We start from the raw sequence: 21,292 nt of genomic DNA, 5'->3' as shown, positions 1-21,292 counted from the left end.
TTATGGAGGTGTGGATGATGATGAGTGACAGCTGGTGTTGTAGATGAGTGACAGCTGCCACTCCCGGTGCTCCGGCGCCCTCACGTGCCTGAAGCCCGCACTTCAGGCAGGATGCCCTCTGGTGGTGGGCCAGCAGTACCTCCTCTTCAGCGGCCCACACAACAGGACCCCCCCCCCCTCGTCCAGGTTTGTCCGGATGTCGGCGGTAGAAATCGGCCAGGAGGGCCGGGTCCAGGATGAAGCTCCTCTTCACCCAGGAGCGCTCTTCGGGTCCATAACCCTCCCAGTCCACCAGATACTGGAATCCCCGGCCCTTACAACGGACGTCCAGGAGCTAGCGAACTGTCCACGCAGGCTCCCCATCGATGATCCGGGCAGGAGTCGGCGCCGGTCCAGGGGCACAGAGGGAAGAGGTGTAGTGAGGCTTGACCCGGGAGACATGGAATACTGGATGGATCCGCAGTGAAGCTGGCAGCCTCAGCTTCACCGTGGCAGGACTGAGGACCTTGATGATGGGGAAAGGGCCAATGTACCGATCCTTCAGCTTGTGAGATTCCACCTGTAATGGGATGTCCTTTGTTGACAGCCAAACCTCCTGCTCGGGCTGGTATGCAGGGGCCGGGGACCGCCGGCGGTCTGCATGGGCCTTGGCCCTCGTCCGGGCTTTGAGCAGGGCAGAGTGGGCAGAACGCCACACCCGACGGCACCGCCTCAGATGGGCCTGGACCGAGGGCACCCTGACCTCTCCCTCCACTAGCGGGAACAATGGGGGCTGGTACCCCAAACACACCTCAAACGGGGAGAGGCCGGTGGCAGACGAGACTTGACTGTTGTGTGTGTACTCGATCCAGGCCAGATGGTTGCTCCAGGCCGTCGGGTGCGCCGAGGCCACACAGCGAAGGGCCTGTTCCAACTCCTGGTTGGCCCGCTCTACCTGTCCGTTGGTCTGGGGATGGTACCCGGACGAGAGGCTCACGGAGGCCCCCAGCTCTCTACAGAAACTCCTCCAGACCTGCGAGGAGAACTGGGGACCACGGTCAGAGACGACATCGGATGGAATCCCATGCAGACGCACGACGTGGTGGACCAGGAGGTCTGCAGTCTCCTGGGCCGTCGGGAGCTTCGGGAGGGCCACGAAGTGGGCCGCCTTGGAGAACCGGTCCACTATCGTGAGGATGGTGGTCATGCCATGGGACGGCGGGAGGCCTGTGACGAAGTCCAGGCCGATATGGGACCAGGGGCGGTGGGGCACAGGTAATGGTTGGAGGAGACCCTGCGCCCGTTGGTGGTCTGCCTTTCCCCTGGCACAGGTGGTGCAGGCCTGGACATACTCCCGGACATCGGCTTCCATGGACGCCCACCAGAAGCGCTGCCTGACCACTGCCACGGTTCTTCACACCCCTTGGTGACAGGAGAGCTTGGACCCTTGACAGAAGTCCAGGACAGCAGCTCTGGCTTCTGGTGGGACGTAGAGTCTGTTCCTAGGACCGGTCCCTGGGTCCGGGTTCCGTGTCAGGGCCTCCCGGACGGTCTTCTCCACATCCCAGGTGAAGGCTGCCTCGATAGTGAAATCGGGAATGATAGGTTCCGGTGGATCTGACAGCTCGACCTTGACCTCCTCTTCACGGACCTGGGACAGGGCGTCAGATCGCTGGTTCTTAGTCCCGGGACGGTAGGTAATCCGGAAGTCAAATCGCCCGAAGACCAGTGATCAGCGGGCTTGCCTGGGGTTCAGACGCTTGGCGGTCCGAATGTACTCCAGGTTCCGATGGTCCGTGAAAACCGTAAATGGTACCGCAGCTCCCTCCAACAGGTGTCTCCACTACTCAAGAGCCTCTTTCACCGCAAGAAGTTCCCGATTGCCGACATCATAGTTCCGCTCCGCCGGGGTCAACCTGCGGGAAAAATAGGCACATGGATGGAGAACCTTGTCGGACTCCCCGCTCTGGGACAGCACGGCTCCTATCCCTGAGTCAGAGGTATCCACTTCAACAACAAACTGGCGATTGGGATCAGGCTGCACCAGAACGGGTGCAGACGAGAACCGACGTTTCAACTCCGTAAATGCGGCTTCGCACCGATCCGACCAGGTGAAGGGGACTTTAGTGGAGGTCAGGGCCGTCAGGGGGCCAACTACCTGGCCATAACCCTTAATAAACCTCCGGTAGAAATGAGCAAAGCCGAGGAACTGTTGCAGCTTCCTACGGCTCGTCGGTTGGGGCCAATCCCTCACCGCCGCAACCTTGGCCGGATCGGGTGCGACGGAGTTGGAGGAGATGATGAACCCCAGGCAGGACAAAGAAGAACGGTGGAACTCGCACTTCTCGCACTTCACAAACAGCCGGTTCTCCAACAACCGCTGCAGGACCTGACGTACATGCTGGACATGGGTCTCAGGATCCGGGGAGAAGATGAGGATGTCGTCCAGGTATACGAAGACGAACCGGTGCAGGAAGTCCCGCAAGACATCATTAACCAATGCCTGGAACATCGCGGGCGCATTGGTGAGGCTGAACGGCATGACCAGGTACTCAAAGTGACCTAACGGGGTGTTGAATGCCGTCTTCCACTCGTCTCCCTTCCGGATCCGAACCAGGTGGTACGCATTTCTAAGATCCAATTTGGTAAAAATTTGGGCTCCATGCAGGGGCGTGAACACAGAATCTAACAGAGGCAGCGGGTATCGATTACGAACCGTGACTTCGTTCAGTCCCCTGTAGTCAATGCATGGACGGAGTCCGCCGTCTTTCTTGCCGACAAAAAAGAAACCTGCACCCATCGGGGAGGTGGAGTTCCGGATCAACCCGGCAGCTAAGGAGTCCCGGATGTAGGTCTCCATTGATTCGCGCTCAGGACGAGAGAGGTTGTACAGCCTGCTGGACGGGTACTCAGCGCCTGGGATAAATCAATGGCACAATCATACGGACGGGACGGGGGAAGAGTGAGTGCCAGATCTTTGCTGAAAACATCAGCAAGATCATGGTACGCCTCAGGCACCGCTGACAGATTGGGGGAGACTTTAACTTCCTCATTAGCTGTCACACCGGGTGGAACCGAGGATCCTAAACATTCCCGGTGGCAGGTGTCGCTCCACTGCATCACTACCCCAGACAGCCAATCAATCTGGGGATTGTGCTTTAATATCCATGGAAACCCCAAAATCACTCGGGAGGTAGAAGGTGTCACATAAAACACAATCTCCTCCCTGTGATTTCCAGACACCACCAATGTCACTGGTTGTGTCTGATGTGTGATTAATGGGAGAAGGGTGCCATCAAGTGCCCGTACCTTCAATGGGGAAGGTAGTGCCACTAGAGGGAGCCCTACCTCCCTAGCCCATCTGCTGTCCAGCAGATTCCCTTCAGACCCCGTGTCCACCAGTGCTGGGGCGTGAAGGGTAAGATCCCCACAAAGGATCGTTACTGGTATGCGTGCTGATCTACGGGCTTTTCCTGCGTGGATGTTATGACCCACCCTTAACCCAGTCTCTAAGGGCGGGCGTTGAAGTTTAACCGTTTGGGGCAGTTTCTTTGTATGTGCTCATCAGAGCCACAGGAAAAACACTCCCCGCGAGTCAGCCTCCATTGTCTGTCATGTGATTTAACTTTGGCCCTGCTCGTGTCCATAGCTTCGTCAGCAGGGGGAGCTGTGGTTCCACGGGGCTCTCTGACAGTGGAGCGTGGAGACGGCAGCACCCTTTTGGACCCGGAAGGAAGAGGGACGGCTCGTGCCACGCCCTTCGCACCGCTCCTGACGGTGTTCTTCTAACCGGTTGTCTAACCGTATAACCAGGTCAACAAGCCCGTCAACAAGCCTGTCAAAATCCCGCGGCTCATCCTTAGCCAGCAGGTGCTCCTTCAGGACCGGAGACAGTCCATTTACGAAGGCGGCACGGAGTGCAACGTCATTCCAGCCGGACCTCGCAGCCGCGATGCGGAAGTCGACGACGTACTCGGCTGCACTCCGACGTCCCTGTCTCATAGACAGCAGCACAGTCGAAGCGGTCTCGCCTCTATTGGGATGATCAAACATTTGTTTAAACTCCCTCACAAACCCTGTATATGTTGTTAGGAGCTGTGAGTTTTGCTCGCAGAGCGCCGTATCCCAGGCGCGTGCCTCTCCTCGAAGCAAATTGATGACATAAGCCACCCGGCTAGCATCTGACGTGTACATGATGGGACATTGTGCAAAGACAAGCGAGCACTGCATTAAGAAGTCCGCGCACGTCTCGACACAACCTCCGTACGGTTCCGGTGGGCTTATGTATGCTTCAGGGGATGGGGGGGGGGGGTTCGTTGAATCACCACTGGAACGTCTGTATTTTGTGCTTGGTCGGCTGGAGGAGGCACTGCAGCAGCGCTTGGAGTGCGCGCTTCCACCTGGGCAGTGAGAGCCTCCATCCTCCAATTGAGTATGACGTTCTGCTCGGTTACTAAATCCAACCGAGCAGTGAAGGCGGTTAAGATTTGCTGCAGCTCTCCTAACACGCCTCCTGCCGACGCCTCTGCACCCTGTGTTTCCATTGGTGGTTCAAGCGATGGTTGACGCCCCTCGGGATCCATGACGCTGGCCGAGAAATCCTGTTGTGAAAAGTGTAGGAACACGGACCCACAACAGGGGGCGCAAATGAACGGACAATGGAATAAGCCAAATATAACAATTTAATGTTGTGAATGTGCACAACAGAGCAACAGACAACACAATTGAGATCACCAGTCAAATAAGTTACGGTGGTGTGTGAGCAGGCTCGAGGATAGGAGACGCCCGTCCAGAAAAGAGCCGGATCCCACACGCCTTCCACTCCACCGGACCTGAAGCAATCCTGGAGCTGCCAAGCACTGGGTCCCCAGGTGGCCACTGCCTCCGGCTGTCAGATCGGGTACTGCTGGCAGGAAGAACAGACAGGTGATGGTGGGTGTATGAACACCCAGCAAACAGTTCAACACAAAGGTGGAAAGCACCTCTACCTCTCAATCACGGAGTTTGTACAGATGCTGAAGTAACAACTAACAGTCTGCAAACTCAGAATAATGTCAGTAAGTACAGAAGTAAAAACGTTACTACTGTATGTAATCAAAGGCTGAGACGTTTACTTAACGGTAGACGATTTCTCAGCAGTGAGGTGAAGATGCTGCCCGGCTCTTATGGAGGTGTGGATGATGATGATGAGTGACAGCTGGTGTTGTAGATGAGTGACAGCTGCCACTCCCGGTGCTCCGGCGCCCTCACGTGCCTGAAGCCCGCACTTCAGGCAGGACGCCCTCTGGTGGTGGGCCAGCAGTACCTCCTCTTCAGCGGCCCACACAACACACCTGCAGTTACTTTTGCCAATAGAGAGAGGCTGGCTAAGGATATATGTGTGCTCCTTGTCTGTTACAAGTGGCAAGAGTCAAAAAGTGGCTTATGAATTGTGATTTTGTATTAGTCATAATAACTGTGCTTGAAAGACTCATTAGAATGGTACAGAATTGTGGTGAAACACAGCTTTTCAAGAGTGTACTGCCTTAAAAACAACCCAAATTTCTACATTCATTATTTGATCAGGACACACACAAACAAACAAACAAATTAGAGCACTGTGCTCTTAGAGTGCAAACCTCACCCAGCACTAGTTTCCACAAATTTTTAACTTTGAAAAAATTTTCAAGGTCAAAAGTCCTGTTTGAAGTGACTTTTCATAAGCTAAAATATAATACAAAATATAGATCAAAAGGACTTTTCAATGTTAAAATCAAATATCTGGATCAGATGCAGATGAAGTGATTCATTGAGAGTCCCAGTTTGCACCTCACAAATGAGAGTGATTGAGGCACTTTTGATTGAGATATAATGCAAAATATACACCAAATGGGCTTTTCAATATTAAATTCAAATGTCCACAAAAACTTTGGAAGATCTTAGAATGGACTTAATAGATCAGAACTGGAGTGACATTTATTTTGAGGACATTGATCAATCTTATGAGTCATTCATTTCTATTATCTCCAATTTATATGATATGTTGGAAATAAGCAAAATGTTGACAAACCTTGGATCACTAAGGGACTGCAAAATGCATGTAAAAAGAAGAATTTTCTGTACAAGCAGGTCTTAAAACTAAGAATATTTGATGCTGAGAAAAGATAGACATATAAAAATAAATTAATTAACATTATGCAATCTTGTAAAAGGCAGTATTATAGTGATTTATTGGAAAAAAAATAAAACAAACATTAAGGGTACTTGGAAGATTTTAAATGAAGTCATAAATAAGAGAAAAGGTGTTAAAGAATATCCTGCCATGTTTTACAGAAGTACTGGTACAGTTAAGGTGAATAAAGCTATAGCAGATCACTTAATGACTACTTTGTAAATGTGGGTAAACATTTAGCTGATTCATTTGTATCTTCTGGAATGTGCTCTTTGGATTACAGTAAAACAATTAATAAAATTCAGGATTCAGTGTTCAATAAAGAAACTGATGAATAACATTGTTCGTATACTCAAGGGAAAAAAAAATCAACTGATAGTGATAATTTTGATATGTTTTTGATTAAAAATATTACTGATTGTATTGTTAAACCTTTTCCGTATATTTGTAACTTGTCACTAATGACCGGGACATTTCCTTTCAGAATAAAATCGGCTAAAGTGATACTGCTGTCTTCTCAAATTATAGAGCAATCTCACTAAAAATCGCACTACTTCACTGGCTGTAATTGATTTTGTTGAACCAATTAGACAGTAAAATCACCAGTGTTAAATTAACACTGCCAGTGTGTTAATTTAACACTGTCAGTGTTAGTTTTACACTGGCAATTTTACTGTGTACAAATGCAATTGAAAATAAGCAATATACTGTAGGGTTTTTTTATTTACATAAAGCACTTGATACTATAGACCATACTGTGCTATTGGACAAACTACAAGCTAACTATCCAATCATATGCCATTTATACAATACATATCAGTGTGTAAATACTGGTGGGACAAATTCTGAACTCATGAAAATTACTTGTGGGGTGCCCCAGGGTTCAGTTCTGGGGCCGTTGTTGTTTCTTCTGTATATTAATGACATATGTTTGGTTTCCAAGTCCGTCAGTTGTGTTTTGTTTCCTGATGATAAGACTGTGTTCTGTAGTGGGGATCACTTGGGACAAAACCTTGGGCATGATGGAAAAGGAGCTATAGAAGATTAAACAATGGTTTGATTCAAACAAATCATCACTCCACTTTGGTAAGACAAAGTGTATCATATTTGGAAACAAGTCCAGGAGTTCCTGCAGAAATGTATTATTATAAATGATATTGAAACTGAAATTGTAACTAATACAAAATTTCTTGGTGTCGTTATTGATGATAATTAATTTTGTTAAATCCAAAATATCAGAAGCCATTGCAATTCTGCATAAAGCACAAGATTTCATTTTGCCAACACTATTGTTCGTTCCATATATGACCTACTGCATTGAGGTATGGGGAAAAAAAAAAAAAAAAAAAAAAAATATATATATATATATATATATATATATATATATATATATATATATATATATATATATATATATATATATATATATATATATATATATATATAACTAATACTAATCCAACATTTTTGCTGTAAAAGGAAGTTGTAAGAATTATTAGTAACAAATCACACTGCGAGCCAACAAATCCATTGTTTGCTTGTTTACATATTCTAAAATTCTGGGACGACAAGAATAACAAAATTGCTTGCTATTGTTGAAGACTTAGGTCTATTGATTTGTTATTACTTTTGGGTTTGTGTGGTTTTTTGTGTGCGTATGTATGTATGTACAGTACATGTAAGTATATATATATATATATATATATATATATGTGTGTGTGTGTGTGTGTATGCATATATGTATGTGATTGTGTAGATATGTATTTATGAAATTTTGTTTGTGTGCATGAGTGTATATATTTCTTCTTTTTTAGTATAAGGGGTGGGTATTTATAAGCTTTGCTTCTGCCCTCACCCTTTCGTCCACAGGGGATCTTTGTAAATTTGCTTTGTTATGAGGTTTTTTTTTTGGGAATTGTGTGCCGAATAAACTCATTCATTCATTCATTTATTATATATGTGATGGGGTATAAATCTGAAGATGATGGAAATGGATCAGAGAAGGGTTTTTTTTTTTTTACCAAAACATCAAATCTAGGCTTGCATCTCAGATGTATCTTCTTGCAATTTGTAGCTGAACTTTTGCGTCCTCTTTTAAAGAAAATCCTCCTGTATACCACTTGAACATGAAGTTGTATAGCTTGAGATATAAAATGCAAAACATGCATGATGCACAATTTCTCCAATCACAGCCATAGAAGCCTATAACTTCTTCTATGTTGTCTGGGTGTCTTGGTGGCTTTCCTCATTCTTGTCCTTCTTGCACAGTCAGTTTTTGACAACTGTCTACACAGGTTTACCATAAAGTGCCATACAGTTTGCATTTCTTCATAATTGTAAATTAAGTCAAAGACATATTCAGTGACTTCAAAATGTTAATGTATCCATCCCCTGACGTGTCTGAAGAAAACATTATTTACAGTATTTTACAAATGTGTCCCATTACATATGCAACCCATCATCTTGACTTTTATATTTTTGATTAATTTCTATTAAATTGTGTGTTTTGCTTTGAGGTGAGTTTAAGGAAGAAAAATTTAGAAATTCTTACATTGAGAAGTCAGATTTAAACAAATTAAAATGTGTGAAATCCAAGGGGTCCAATCCTTTTGGAGAGCACCGTATATAGCATTATTAGGGGCATGGTGACATATTTCAGAATATAATTGCCTTCTAAACAATGCAAGTCATTGCCTGGTGAAAATGGGTTCTCTGTCCTCAATGACACTGACCCCAAACAAAATTAATCTGTGACTGAAGTGTGAATGTTCCTGGCACAGAGCACAGTATTATTAGTCTAAAGAATAACACTCTTCTTTCTGGAGAGGGACAACAAGTCATTTCTTCCTATGTAAAATTGAAAGATTGGAAAAGAGTTGGATTTTATAATGAAGAAAATTTAGATGAAAGTTTACTTGTTTGTAAGCTTTGCAGAATAGCTAAGTACACTAGTAGCATGACAAATCACTTTGTGAGACAGCACTGTGTCACATGTGCAGGCATTGAGCACTCTGTGGATGCTAGCAAGTTAACAAGGACACGTAAGACATGGCAAATAAACACTACTTCCACCCCCATGTCTTTAACCTGCATGTCTTTGGAAGTGGCAGGAAGCAAGAGCACCACACAAACAGCTGCAAACTCCACACAGACAGAACCAGGTCAGAAGTGAACCTGGCACCTTCTCACTGTGAGGCAACAGTGCTAATCACTGTGCTGACCACCTGGTATTTTCTTAAATACAATGGATGTATTTGATATTATGCAATAACACTCATCTCCTATTCTTATTTATCATGGAAAGTGAATGCCTGAATTCAACAAAGAATTGTATTGATTGCATCACACTAGTCTGAGATTGGTGTGCTTGAGGCTTCTATATACTAAGAAACAACTGTATGTGTGTATATTTCTTTCTCCTGTCCAAACAGCACCTCAGAATTGAGCCAAATGTGGCACACATATACTGTGACATACAGGGAATGACATAGGCAATTGAACACTTTAGCATTAGTAGTAGTAGTAAATTGCAAATGGACTGCATTTATATAGCGCTTTTCCATCTGCATCAGAAGCTCAACGGGCTTTACAATTTAGAATAAGACTAAGAAAATGTCAGGTTTAGTTTTGGCATGGCTCAAACTGGGTGGACACAAATGCAAACTGTCACAACTGATGGTGTAAGAAAAAAAAAGTTTAATGAAAAACAGGGAGGGACTTGGTACACAGGTGGTCCAGCAGTGAGGCAAAGGTGACAGACAGACAAGGAGCTGAGGCGTGGTCCAAAAACAGGCAGAAGTGCAAATACACAGCATGGCGGTGTTCAGAGGCAAAGACAAACGTAAGGTCAAAGACGAGGCAAGGTCAAGATACTGGCAGGCAAAAAAAGAGGACAAAACAGAACTTGGACAAAAGCTGTAAAGTGACATGAAATCAACAACCTGACAGTGAAGTGAGGGGCTGTGAAGGCTTAAATAATGGGCTGGTTAATTAGAGTATGAATGGGGAACAGGTGTGAGAAGGGATCTGGAAGGGTCATGACCGAGAAACACAAAGGCAGGTGCAAGATGATGCAGTGAGACAAAAAACAAAGCAGACTAAAGCAAGATAAATAAGTAACAGGAAAACCAACTGTGAAAAGCATGACGTGCCCAAGACAAACAATAATTAACGTGAACAAAACAAAAAGGGACAAAGAAAAAGAAACATGACAACTCTAAAAAGAAAATTAATGACTACGAGGGCTGTCCGTAAAGTATAGGTCCTTTTTATTTTTTTCAAAAACTATATGGATTTCATTCATATGTTTTTACGTCAGACATGCTTGAACCCTCGTGCGCATGCGTGAGTTTTTCCACGCCTGTCGGTGACGTCATTCGCCTGTGAGCACTCCTTGTGGGAGGAGTCGTCCAGCCCCTCGTCGGAATTCCTTTGTCTGAGAAGTTGCTGAGAGACTGGCGCTTTGTTTGAACAAAATTTTTTCTAAACCTGTGAGACACATTGAAGTGGACATGGTTCGAAAAATTAAGCTGGTCTTCAGTGAAAATTTTAACAGCTGATGAGAGATTTTGAGGTGATTCTGTCGCTTTAAGGACTTTTCACGGTGCGAGACGTCGCGCAGCGCTCTCAGGTGGCGTCATCAGCCTGTTTCAAGCTTAAAACCTCCACATTTCAGGCTTTATTGATCCAGGACGTCGTGAGAGAACAGAGAAGTTTCAGAAGAAGTCGGTTTCAGCATTTTATCCGGATATTCCACTGTTAAAGGAGATTTTTTTAATGAAAGACGTGCGGGCGGATTGCAGCGTCGGCTCGCAGCCGCCGTGACGCTCCGCCACAGGAAAAACACCTCTGTTGGAAGCCTTGAGGACAAGTTGGAACATCTCCAGCTGATAAACAATTTCTCATATACTCACTCCATTGAAAGCCATCAAAAGCCGCCTGGATTTTACAGGTGTTTTTCCTGTGCCGCCGCGCCGCGTCGGCTGCGTCCCGACGCCCGGACCCGTCCACACGTCTTTCATTAAAAAAATCTCCTTTAACAGTGGAATATCCGGATAAAATGCTGAAACCGACTTCTTCTGAAACTTCTCTGTTCTCTCACGACGTCCTGGATCAATAGAGCCTGAAATGTGGAGGTTTTAAGCTTGAAACAGGCTGATGACGCTGCCTGAGAGCGCTGAGCGACGTCTCGCACCGTGAAAAGTCCTTAAAGCGACAGAATCACCTCAAAATCTCTCATCAGCTGTTAAAATTTTCACTGAAAACCAGCTTAATTTTTCGAACCATGTCCACTTCGATGTGTCTCACAGGTTTAGAAAAAATTTTGATCAAACAAAGCGCCAGTCTCTCAGCAACTTCTCAGACAAAGGAATTCCGACGAGGGGCTGGACGACTCCTCCCACAAGGAGTGCTCACAGGCGAATGACGTCACCGACAGGCATGGAAAAACTCACGCATGCGCACGAGGGTTCAAGCATGTCTGACGTAAAAACATATGAATGAAATCCATATAGTTTTTGAAAAAAATAAAAAGGACCTATACTTTACGGACAGCCCTCGTATGTCCAAAACTAGAACGGAAATGATACAGGCTATGTCATGCTTCTGTCCTATTTCGGTTCCTGTCTTCGTTTCCCTTTCTTTTCCTTCAGTTTAGCCCATTCTTGACTTTGTTTTTGTTTGCTTGGCAGCTTGTTTATTTTCTTGTCTGTTTCTGATTATTCATGTTTATGTATTATTCTGTGTTCCTGGTCTTGGTTCTCATGTATTGCATTTTTGGTTTAGTCATTCATTGCGTTTCTTTGTCACTAGTTTCATTCTTGGTCATCTTTTATTTTAGTAGTTATGTATATTACTTTAGCTTTTCACATTCTTTACATCGTGCTTAGTCACAGGTTTTACTTATTTTTCATCTTCAGTGTTTAGTATTTGATTATGTTCTTTGTGATTGATTTCTTATTAGTATTTTGTATTGACACTGCATTTATTTCTATATTTTATTCAGTGTCAGCTCTGTTCCAGTTCTGTGTTTATTTTTATTGATCTCCTGGTTTTCCATTTTGCTTAGTCACATTATCTCCTGGTCAGCGCGTGCTGCGCACGAGAGCCTGCTGGATTCGTCCTGTTGTTCCTGGACTGTCCTCTCCGATGACCGGACCGGCTCCACTAAAGCCGTGCCCGTTTGTGCCGCAGCTTCCTGCTGCTGCCTCTTGCCGGGCTGCGGAGTTTTTATGCCAGTGCTGTCGTCTGCGGGCTCGCAGACACGACGTTTCACCAGAGCTCCTCTGGCCACTGAAACATGCTGCATCACTGGCTGCTGAGGAGCAGAACTTCCGCATGACTTCGTTAAAATCTGATGATCCCACCGAGATCCTTAGTTTGGGTCTCATTAACATCAGGTCATTGTCTCTGAAGTCATTGCTGGTGAATGACTTAATTGTGGATCATCGCCTGGATATGCTTGGATTATGTGAAACCTGGCTTAAATCCACAACTGTCCTTCCTCTGAATGAGGCCTGCCCACCGGAGTACACTTTTAGTCACGTTTCACATGATGTGAGGAAAGGCGGGGGTGTTGCTTTTATTTATAAATCCAGGTTTACTTTATTAACTGTGGGGGGTCATACCACTACTCAAGAAATCTAATCTTGATCCTGGTGTATTGAAAAATTATAGGCCGATATCAAATCTATCATTCTGCTCTAAAATTCTGGAAAAGGTGGTTTCACAGCAGCTTGTGGACTATCTTACTGAGAATGACCTTTTTGAGCCACTGCAGTCTGCTTTTAGAAGACATCACTCCACAGAAACAGCACTTATTAAAGTAGTTAATGATCTTCTGCGAGCAATGGACTCAGATACTACTACAGCATTGGTGCTGTTGGATCTCAGTGCTGCGTTTGACACAGTTGATCATCATATTCTACTTGATAGGCTAGAAAACTGTTAAAGGATTACTGGAACTGCTCTTGCGTGGCTGACGTCTTATCTGTCTGGCCGTTCCCACTGTGTTTTGTGCAATAACACTACCTCTGACTTTAAGGGCATGAAGTTCAGGGTTCCGTAGGGATCCGTTCTGGGTCCCCTGCTTTTTTCCCTGTATATGGCACCCCTTGGGAACATTTTGCGGCGTTTCGGGGTTGCTTTTCATTGTTATGCTGATGATATTCAGTTGTATATGCCGATAGCTGCTGGAAATCCTGTCCACATAAAATCTTTACAGGACTGTCTCGCAGCAGTGAGAAGTTGGATGTCTAGCAACTTTCTACTTTTGAACTCTGATAAGACTGAAATGATGGTTCTTGGTCCAGCAAGACATCGGCATCAATTTGATCAGCTGGCACTTAGGCTAGGTTCATGTGTTATACATCATACTGACAAAGTGAGGAACCTTGGGCTAATTTTTGATCCTACGTTGTCCTTTGACCTCCACATTAGGGAAATTACGAGGACTGCTTTCTTTCATCTGAGAAATATAGCGAAGATTCGCCCCAACCTGTCTATGGCTGATGCTGAGACTCTGATTCAGATTCAGATGATTCTTGTCTCTTCTAGATTGGATTATTGTAATGCTTTATTTTCTGGCCTGCTGCAGTCTAGCATTCGAGGACTTCATTTGGTACAGAATGCTGCTGCCAGACCTTTGACACAAAGTACAAGGTTTGACATTACTCCCATTCTGGCATCCCTTCATTGGCTACCGGTTTCTGCCAGATCGGATTTCAAAGTTTTATTGTTGGTTTATAAAATTGTTCATGGACTGGCACCTTCCTGCCTGGCGGACTTGGTTAAGCCCTACGTACCTGCGAGGCCCTTGCGTTCGCAGGGCACAGGGCTTCTGTGTGTTCCGAGGATGAACAAAAAGTCTGTGGGGTATAGAGCCTTCGCCTACCATGGTCCGGCTCTTTGGAACGATCTACCTGCTGTTAATCGGCAGTCTGAGACGGTGGAGATTTTTAAATCAAGACTGAAGACCCACTTTTTTAGACTGTCTTATCATTAATTTTTTAATCTGTTTGTGTTTGCTTTGTAATTTCTTTTTATTCTACTGTGTTTTATCTTTTTACTGTGCTTTTCTTGCTTTTAATTTTGATTTTAGATTCATTTGTGTTGTGAATTATGTGAAGCGCCTTGGGCGACTTTGTCGTGAGTTGGCGCTATATAAATTAATAAATTGAAATTGAAATTGGTTTTTGCCCTTTTGCTTTGCTTACGTTTATTATTTTCTGCCTTAAGCACATCTCATTTTTCTCTGTTGATTTTCCAGTCACTTAGTTCTTTTGGTTTGCTTGCATTGCGTTTTCTTCATTCATTCTTTTGCACCTGTTCCTCATCTGCCAGCCATGCCCCCTCTCCAGATCCTTCGTCCTCACGTGCACCTTGTTTTCCTGTCACCGCCTTCTTTATTTAAACTGCGTCTGTTCATTCAATCACTGCTCGTTTGTCAATGATGCTCATCACTTACCGGCGCCTTGTCTCGTTCTGTTTTTCCTCTTGCCGTGTTTTGATTCTGCTCTGTTTACCTGACCCTGTTTTTGCCTCAGCTCTGAAAACCCAGTTTGCTCGTGTACTGACCCTGCTAGTTTTTGACCACGTCTTCTGTCTCGTCCTTGTCTGGTACTTTTGCTCCGCGGACTGTCTTCCTGTTGCCGAACCCCTGCCTGTAATAAAGACCATCCTTTTTACTCATAGGTCCTGTTTGAGAGCCTGCATTTGTGTCCAGCCTCTGTCTGTGCCTCACCTCCGCCCAGCCTGACAGGCTAAGGTATAAAAGTAAATGGAATAACCGATAATGAGATGGCAAAACAGACTGCAGGCTAAACAGAAAATAAATGACAGAAAACAAAACCAGCGACTAAAGAATACCGATGATAAAATGAAGGACAACACGAAATAATGATTAACAGAGAATGCAATAAAAAAAATAAAGGAACATAACCAGATTACAAAACACAGAAAGTAAAAGAAACAAAACCAGAAACTACAAAATCACCAACAGAAGACCACAATAAATGAAATGATGAACAGAAACCAAAACCAATGATAACAGGAGCATGTCAAGAATATGAATACAGATGTTCAAGACAAGGAAGCTGACGCGAGTCCAAAACTATGACAGAAGCCAAAAATGTCAGCATAATGACAGTACGAATGTTGTTAATCACAAAGGAAATTGTTTTGCCAGAGTGCAGAAACAGTGAACAGTAAACATTTTTTAAAGTGACAACAATGAGTACAACATGTTTATGCAAAATGATTCAAGATACTTGCACAAGATGTTGACAATAATGCACATAGCTCTGAGTAACTGAAAAAAATCTGATCGTTATGTATTCATTCTGCAGAATGGGGAGGAGTTATACAGTCTGATTGCCACAGGTAGTAAAGACCTCCTGTGGCGTGCTGTGGAGCACCTTGGTGTCCTCAGTCTTTTCCTGAAGGTGCTCTGACAGGACATCAGTGTGGCATGCAGGGGGTTGGAGGTGTTGTCACGGATAGTGAGCAGTTTTCTCAACATCCTCCTCTCTAACACCCCCACCACAGAATACAGTTCCACCCTGATGAGCTTGTTGAGTTTGTTCATGTCAGGTGCCTTCAGCCTGCTGCCCCACCACATTACAGCATAGAAGATGACGCTGGAGACCACTTATGCCTCACATTCACCCATTCACACAGACACACACCAGTGTCAGGGATCAGGGTGCTGCCATGCAAAGGCGCTCACTACACACTGGGAGCAACTAGGGGATTAAGGACCTTGTGCAGGGGCCCTTCATGATTTTCTGGTCTGGCTGGGTGCTGAACGGAGAATCCTCTGGTCTAAAGCCCAATGCTTAACCACTAGACCATCACCTCCCTATAATGGTCTGTCCATGAGATGCCCTGGGTGAAGCTGACGCAGTACCAGCGACTTTAACTTATGCTTTTGGAATGCACTTCTCCATGAGGACAGCTTGTGCTGTGACCCACCGAAGACGTGATGGATGGATGCTGGCCCTGCACTCCAGAGTGCTGGACTTATCACACAATGCCCTGCTTGCAGCACCAATGACTGCATGCTCACCTCTTTTTTTTTTTTTCTGTCTCTTCAGCTTGGTAAAAACTTTGTAAAAACCTGCTAACTGTTAGACTCACCTAAGCAGCAGGCCACCCCTCTGAGCTAAAAGTAGTAAATGAGTCAATAAAATGTTAATAAATACATTTTATTTACAGCATGGTGGCTTAGTGGTTAGCACTGATGCCTGACAGCAAGAAGGTTGTGGGATTGCTTCCCGCCCTTTCTTTGTGGAGTTTGCATCTTCTCACTGTGTCTGCATGAGATTCTGCCTACAATCAAAAACATGTTTTTTTTAGTAAGGGTGTAACGGTGCATGTATTTGTATTGAACCGTTTCGGTAAGGGTCTCAAAATGGACTCGCAACAAATCTAACTACTTTTCCTGGCATTACTGGAGACTTTTCTGATGTTTGGCGACTGAAAGTGAAAGTCTCTGTTGTCACCGAGCGGCAGCGGGTCTCCCCCTCCTCCTCCACAGCCTGCAGCAGCCTGTAAATCACTGAGTGGTGGGATATCTACAATCATCCTCACTCGGACTCGCTCAGCCTACTGACTGACCTTGTTTGCTGTGCTCTGATTAAATAGTCCCCAGAATTTAAGAAGCCCTGGCCTTGAGAAGTTATTTTATTTTAATGGCAAAATAAATAAACAAACCAAGAATCAAGTTTATGTGTGGTTCTAAATATTTTAAGGTGGTTTTACTCACTTTTTTGCCTCTCCCACAATGTTTTTGTTTTCAAAACTTTATTTTAAAAGATATATATAAACGAACAGTTAATAGAAATAGATACAAAATAAAATAAATTGTACAAAAGTAAAGGGATTCTTTAACATTAATTCTCTTAAAAAATCCCTTATAGCGTGTGACAGTTTTGGACAAGTTAATTTTTCTGGCCAAAAATAAGAAGGTTGAATAAAATTGAACAGGGCTTCATGCTGGAACCATTGTGCTGCACTTTACTTGTGGAAAAGTTTTGCTAAAAGCTGTTTACTAAGAATGTATTTTTATAATATTTCATACATTTGTCATTTATTTGAGAACATTTTATTTAACTTATTACCAGGCAGCATTTTGCAATTATTTTATTTTCCTGTTTGTATAATGTTACAATAAATTGTTGGTTTAAACAACAAGCAAATTTAGGTTATGCATTTTGTTCCCATACTGTACCGAAAATGAACCGAACCGTGACCTCAGAACCGAGGTATGTACCGAACTGTTATTTTTGTGTATTTTGTGTACCCCTATTATTTATTCAGAGTTCAGCAGCTCATCTGAGTCTGACTCTCTTCACCCAAAGTGGTCAAAAGGAATAATGTGATTATTAATCATCAGATGACAAGGTAAAACCTCTTAAATCATTCTAAAGTCAATCTTAAGCAGAAACAAGGTGATAATCGGTGATGCTTTGAAATGACGGAGCTGCAGTGAACACATCAGAAGCAGCTCCTCTAGCTGCGGCGTGTAACAGAAAGCTGTGACCAACCTTCATCCTCCTAAGTTTGCATAAAGCAAAGGCCATGAAAGTTTCTTCAAAAAGGAAAAACACAACACAGCAAGGCCTGGTATAGCTCCAGGTGTCAAAGGGAGACCTTCTGAGCTGACACAGGATGGCTCGGTGTCATAAACCCCCACCCTTTCCAGGATTTAAGACTCCCCAAAGTGCATTCCTCACGGAGCTGTGAATTATCTTATCAAGACCCCAAACCAGATGTGCCAGCTTCTCTCACATAAAGAAAAAACCAACCACAGAAAGACATATCTTCTTCCCAAAAGTCCTAAAAATGTCTTTCCAACTAGACTCAAGAAAAAACAGCTCACTGAAGAATTGCCATCAACTTGTTGATTACAGTCCAGTTTCTCTGGTTAAAATCGATCTAGTATTTCACGTTTTGCAAGGAACTCCAAAATCCAGTCCATGGAACAAGAGTGACCCTTGTTGGACGATCTGGGGAAAGGCATGTGACCAACTCATGCAGATTAAATTGTAACCACATTTTAAAAAGAAAAATTGCATTGTATTATTGTAACAAAAAAGAAAAGAAAAGAAAACAACATGTGACCATTTAACCTCATGCATGAAAGTAATATACCTGGTACTGTATGTTATACTCTATTCATTGTGGAAAGTTTACCTAATGTGCTTTCTTTCATATATAACTGTGTTGTGTGTTTCCATGGAAAACTATTTACAAGAGTTATCCCACAGGACTTGTTTGGTTTCAAAGCGGAAATTTAGGAGTAGATGCTGATTTATATATTATTATTTATTTATTTATATATATATATATATATATATATATATATATATATATATATATATATATATATATATATATATATATATATATATATATATATATATATATATATATGAATGAATTGGCACAAGTTTTACGCTGGATGCCTTTCCTGATGCAACTCCACATTACATGGAGAAATGTGGCAGGGGTGGGGTGGGATTTGAACCCGGAACCTTCTCAACTGAAACCAAGCGCATTAACCACTTGGCCACCACCCATATATATAAAGAAACTCAGAAAAAACTACAGTACCCAGAATTCTTGGGGGGTGGAGCTTTTAAACCTTTAAAAAAGCCTGCACCCCAGGAAATCTCTCTCTTGCCTTTTTGCTGGCTTCTTGCTCTTTTCTCTCTTCTCTCTTTTCTTTTCTGCTCTTGAGCCATTCGCTTTGTTTTTTCCTGAGTCTTGAGACGCTGCCTCAGCCATCATACAAGATTTACGATTTTTCTTTGTTTGAAACCACGTGGTGCTTACAACTTATTTCTTGTTTGTGCGTGCCAACAACAAATTACTTTTCCTTTTTCGACAGACAGCTTTTTCTCAACTTTTGTAAAGTTAAATGTGCAGGCGCAATTAACTTCCTGTTTTGATTTTTCAAATTAAAACCTTTTTCTTCTTCAACTCCAAATTCCTTTCGTCAACATGTTTCTCCTAAAGTAAGCTATTTTTGTATTGAGTTTTGATTTGTTCCGGCTTCCAAAAGACAACGACGAAAGATGAATTTTTGAGTTTTTTTGATAGAGAATAGAGACGCTCAAACGCTTAAGCCTAGTTTACACATAGACGGTTTTGTCGGTGGGCAGTACGTAGACCGAAGTTCGCGGTAGTTCCGGCTGTTTTCGCGGTGGAAAGGGGCGGAGCATTTCGCCGGCGTTTTGGCCACCATACTATCCGCAAATATGTGGATAAAACGCTGCTAAGTCCGCCGAATAAAGCGGTGTTTTGACGCCGTAGCATCTGGCACACGTCAGGCAACGGGGGTTAATACCCAGTTCTATCCTTTACAATTGCAGGTTAAGACGCGCGTGAGAACGGCGGTTTCTGCTGCCGCCGATAATGCCCTGTGTACCGCTGGATTCATCCAGGCAAATCCTACGTTACTCCAGGAACTTTTGCATATAGGCACCGCTCCCAGAGTATAATAGGCTGAAGCAGCAGGAATACATGCCTCTGTCACTGCAGGGGGAGGGAGATCATCCTCAGCCTTTTATTCTCCTTCCTTTTACCCTCCTCAACGTGTTGCTCCGTCTCCACCACAGGGCTACCCTCTGCTTCTCAACCAGACCTCTTGGTAAGTCCTTGCCACTGCCAATTTTCTTTTAGGAGGCATACTGGAGCTTCTCTGCAAAAATATCTGGAGCTGGCTGCGAGTGAGAGGCCTGCATGCAGCGCACTAGTGTTTTTATATTGACTGCCGCCTATCGGCCGTTTGGAACGCTGTTAACCGGGAGGTGGCGTTTAGAATGGCGTACTGTCCGATAGCGCCGCCGTTTTGTCTGCCTCTGTCGCTGGTTAAAACGCCCTTGAGGACGCCGATGTGGGCTCTATCGCCGTTTTACACACCGTTGATTATGGATACAATGCCGGCCACAAATTACGGCGGTGTAAACTGTGGCACTACAGGAAGGGGCAGGATGAAACGGCGATTAAAAAGTATCAAATGCCGTTGTTCGCATTGCCTCTGTTGTCACGTGAATTCTCCGGGACCGCTCCCGGAATTATTGTACATGTTGAATAATTTTTTCGACGATTCCCGGTAAAGCCAGAAGTAAGCCACGCCCCCTAGTGCCGGCATTAACAACGGCGTGTGATCCTTAAAATGGCCAAAAATTCTTCCGGGACGCTTCCGGGAGCTCTTACCATCTATGTGTAAACGGGGCTTTAATCTGACTGCCCAGACTATGGAGCGCTGCAGAGATAAAAACATCCATGTCAGCTAAGCCGCCCAGAGAGTGAACTGCCATCGCAAGTCACAGCAATTACCCGGAAAGCGTCCCCGGTAACCAATGAAACCGGGCAGGCGACAGGCAGAGTTCCTTTGCCAAGGTACCGGAGACAGCTGTGCAGACGGACGGGTCCTCAACTGAAAACCAGACGGCTTCCAGCATCAGACCTCACGGAGACCAACAGCACTGCCTCCCAAGTAAGACCAGAGCCTGTCAGATAAACAGAGTGGCTTTATTTAACTCTATCCAGCATCATTAATCTTCTCTCAAGTTAATAAATACCAAAGTAAATTCCCTCCTGATTAGGATTAATTTAACTCCCTAAACTCCCGCTAGGAAACCAAATTATCTGAACGTCATATGACCATTGCTCATTGAATTTCGTCATCATTACATTGCTTCCTGTGATATGTCCTGTTATTTAACTCCTGCCAGAGTTAAATAAATATCTTAAACGTGTGAAGTTGTCTGTGATTTTTGTATGGTTTTACAGAGGGTGTCGGATCTGACCTGCAGAACGATCGACTGCAGATTGAGACTGAGTAATTAAATTGAGACTAATTAATTAATGAATGTCTAAATTAAAGTACCTATGCCTAAAATAGGTGGTGCCCTTCTTCGAGGTAAAATTATCCACAAAGGATAATTTCCAATATCCTAAAACACATATTATATTCTTTCTGATTCTGCTACAGACGATAGCTTCCTCTGTCTTTAATTATGAAATAACGCTGAATTTATGTGGAAATGATTGTTGTACAAAAGCTTCAGATATCTGTCGCTGAGATGCAGTAGATGATGATTGGAGTGCAGTTTTAAGCAGAAACGAGGTGATAATCAGTGAAATATTCCCGAC

The 21,292-nt window shown here is 44.1% G+C and overlaps 1 pseudogene; it reads right to left on the bottom strand.

Annotated features, from left to right (window-relative positions):
• LOC117526246 overlaps window positions 1-21,292 on the bottom strand; it is a 207,199-nt pseudogene that overhangs the window by 66,222 nt on the left and 119,685 nt on the right.

The sequence above is a fragment of the Thalassophryne amazonica genome, chromosome 15 (genome assembly GCF_902500255.1).
Source record: "Thalassophryne amazonica chromosome 15, fThaAma1.1, whole genome shotgun sequence".
NCBI lineage: Eukaryota > Metazoa > Chordata > Actinopteri > Batrachoidiformes > Batrachoididae > Thalassophryne > Thalassophryne amazonica.
This window is presented reverse-complemented; position numbering and strand designations above follow the sequence as displayed.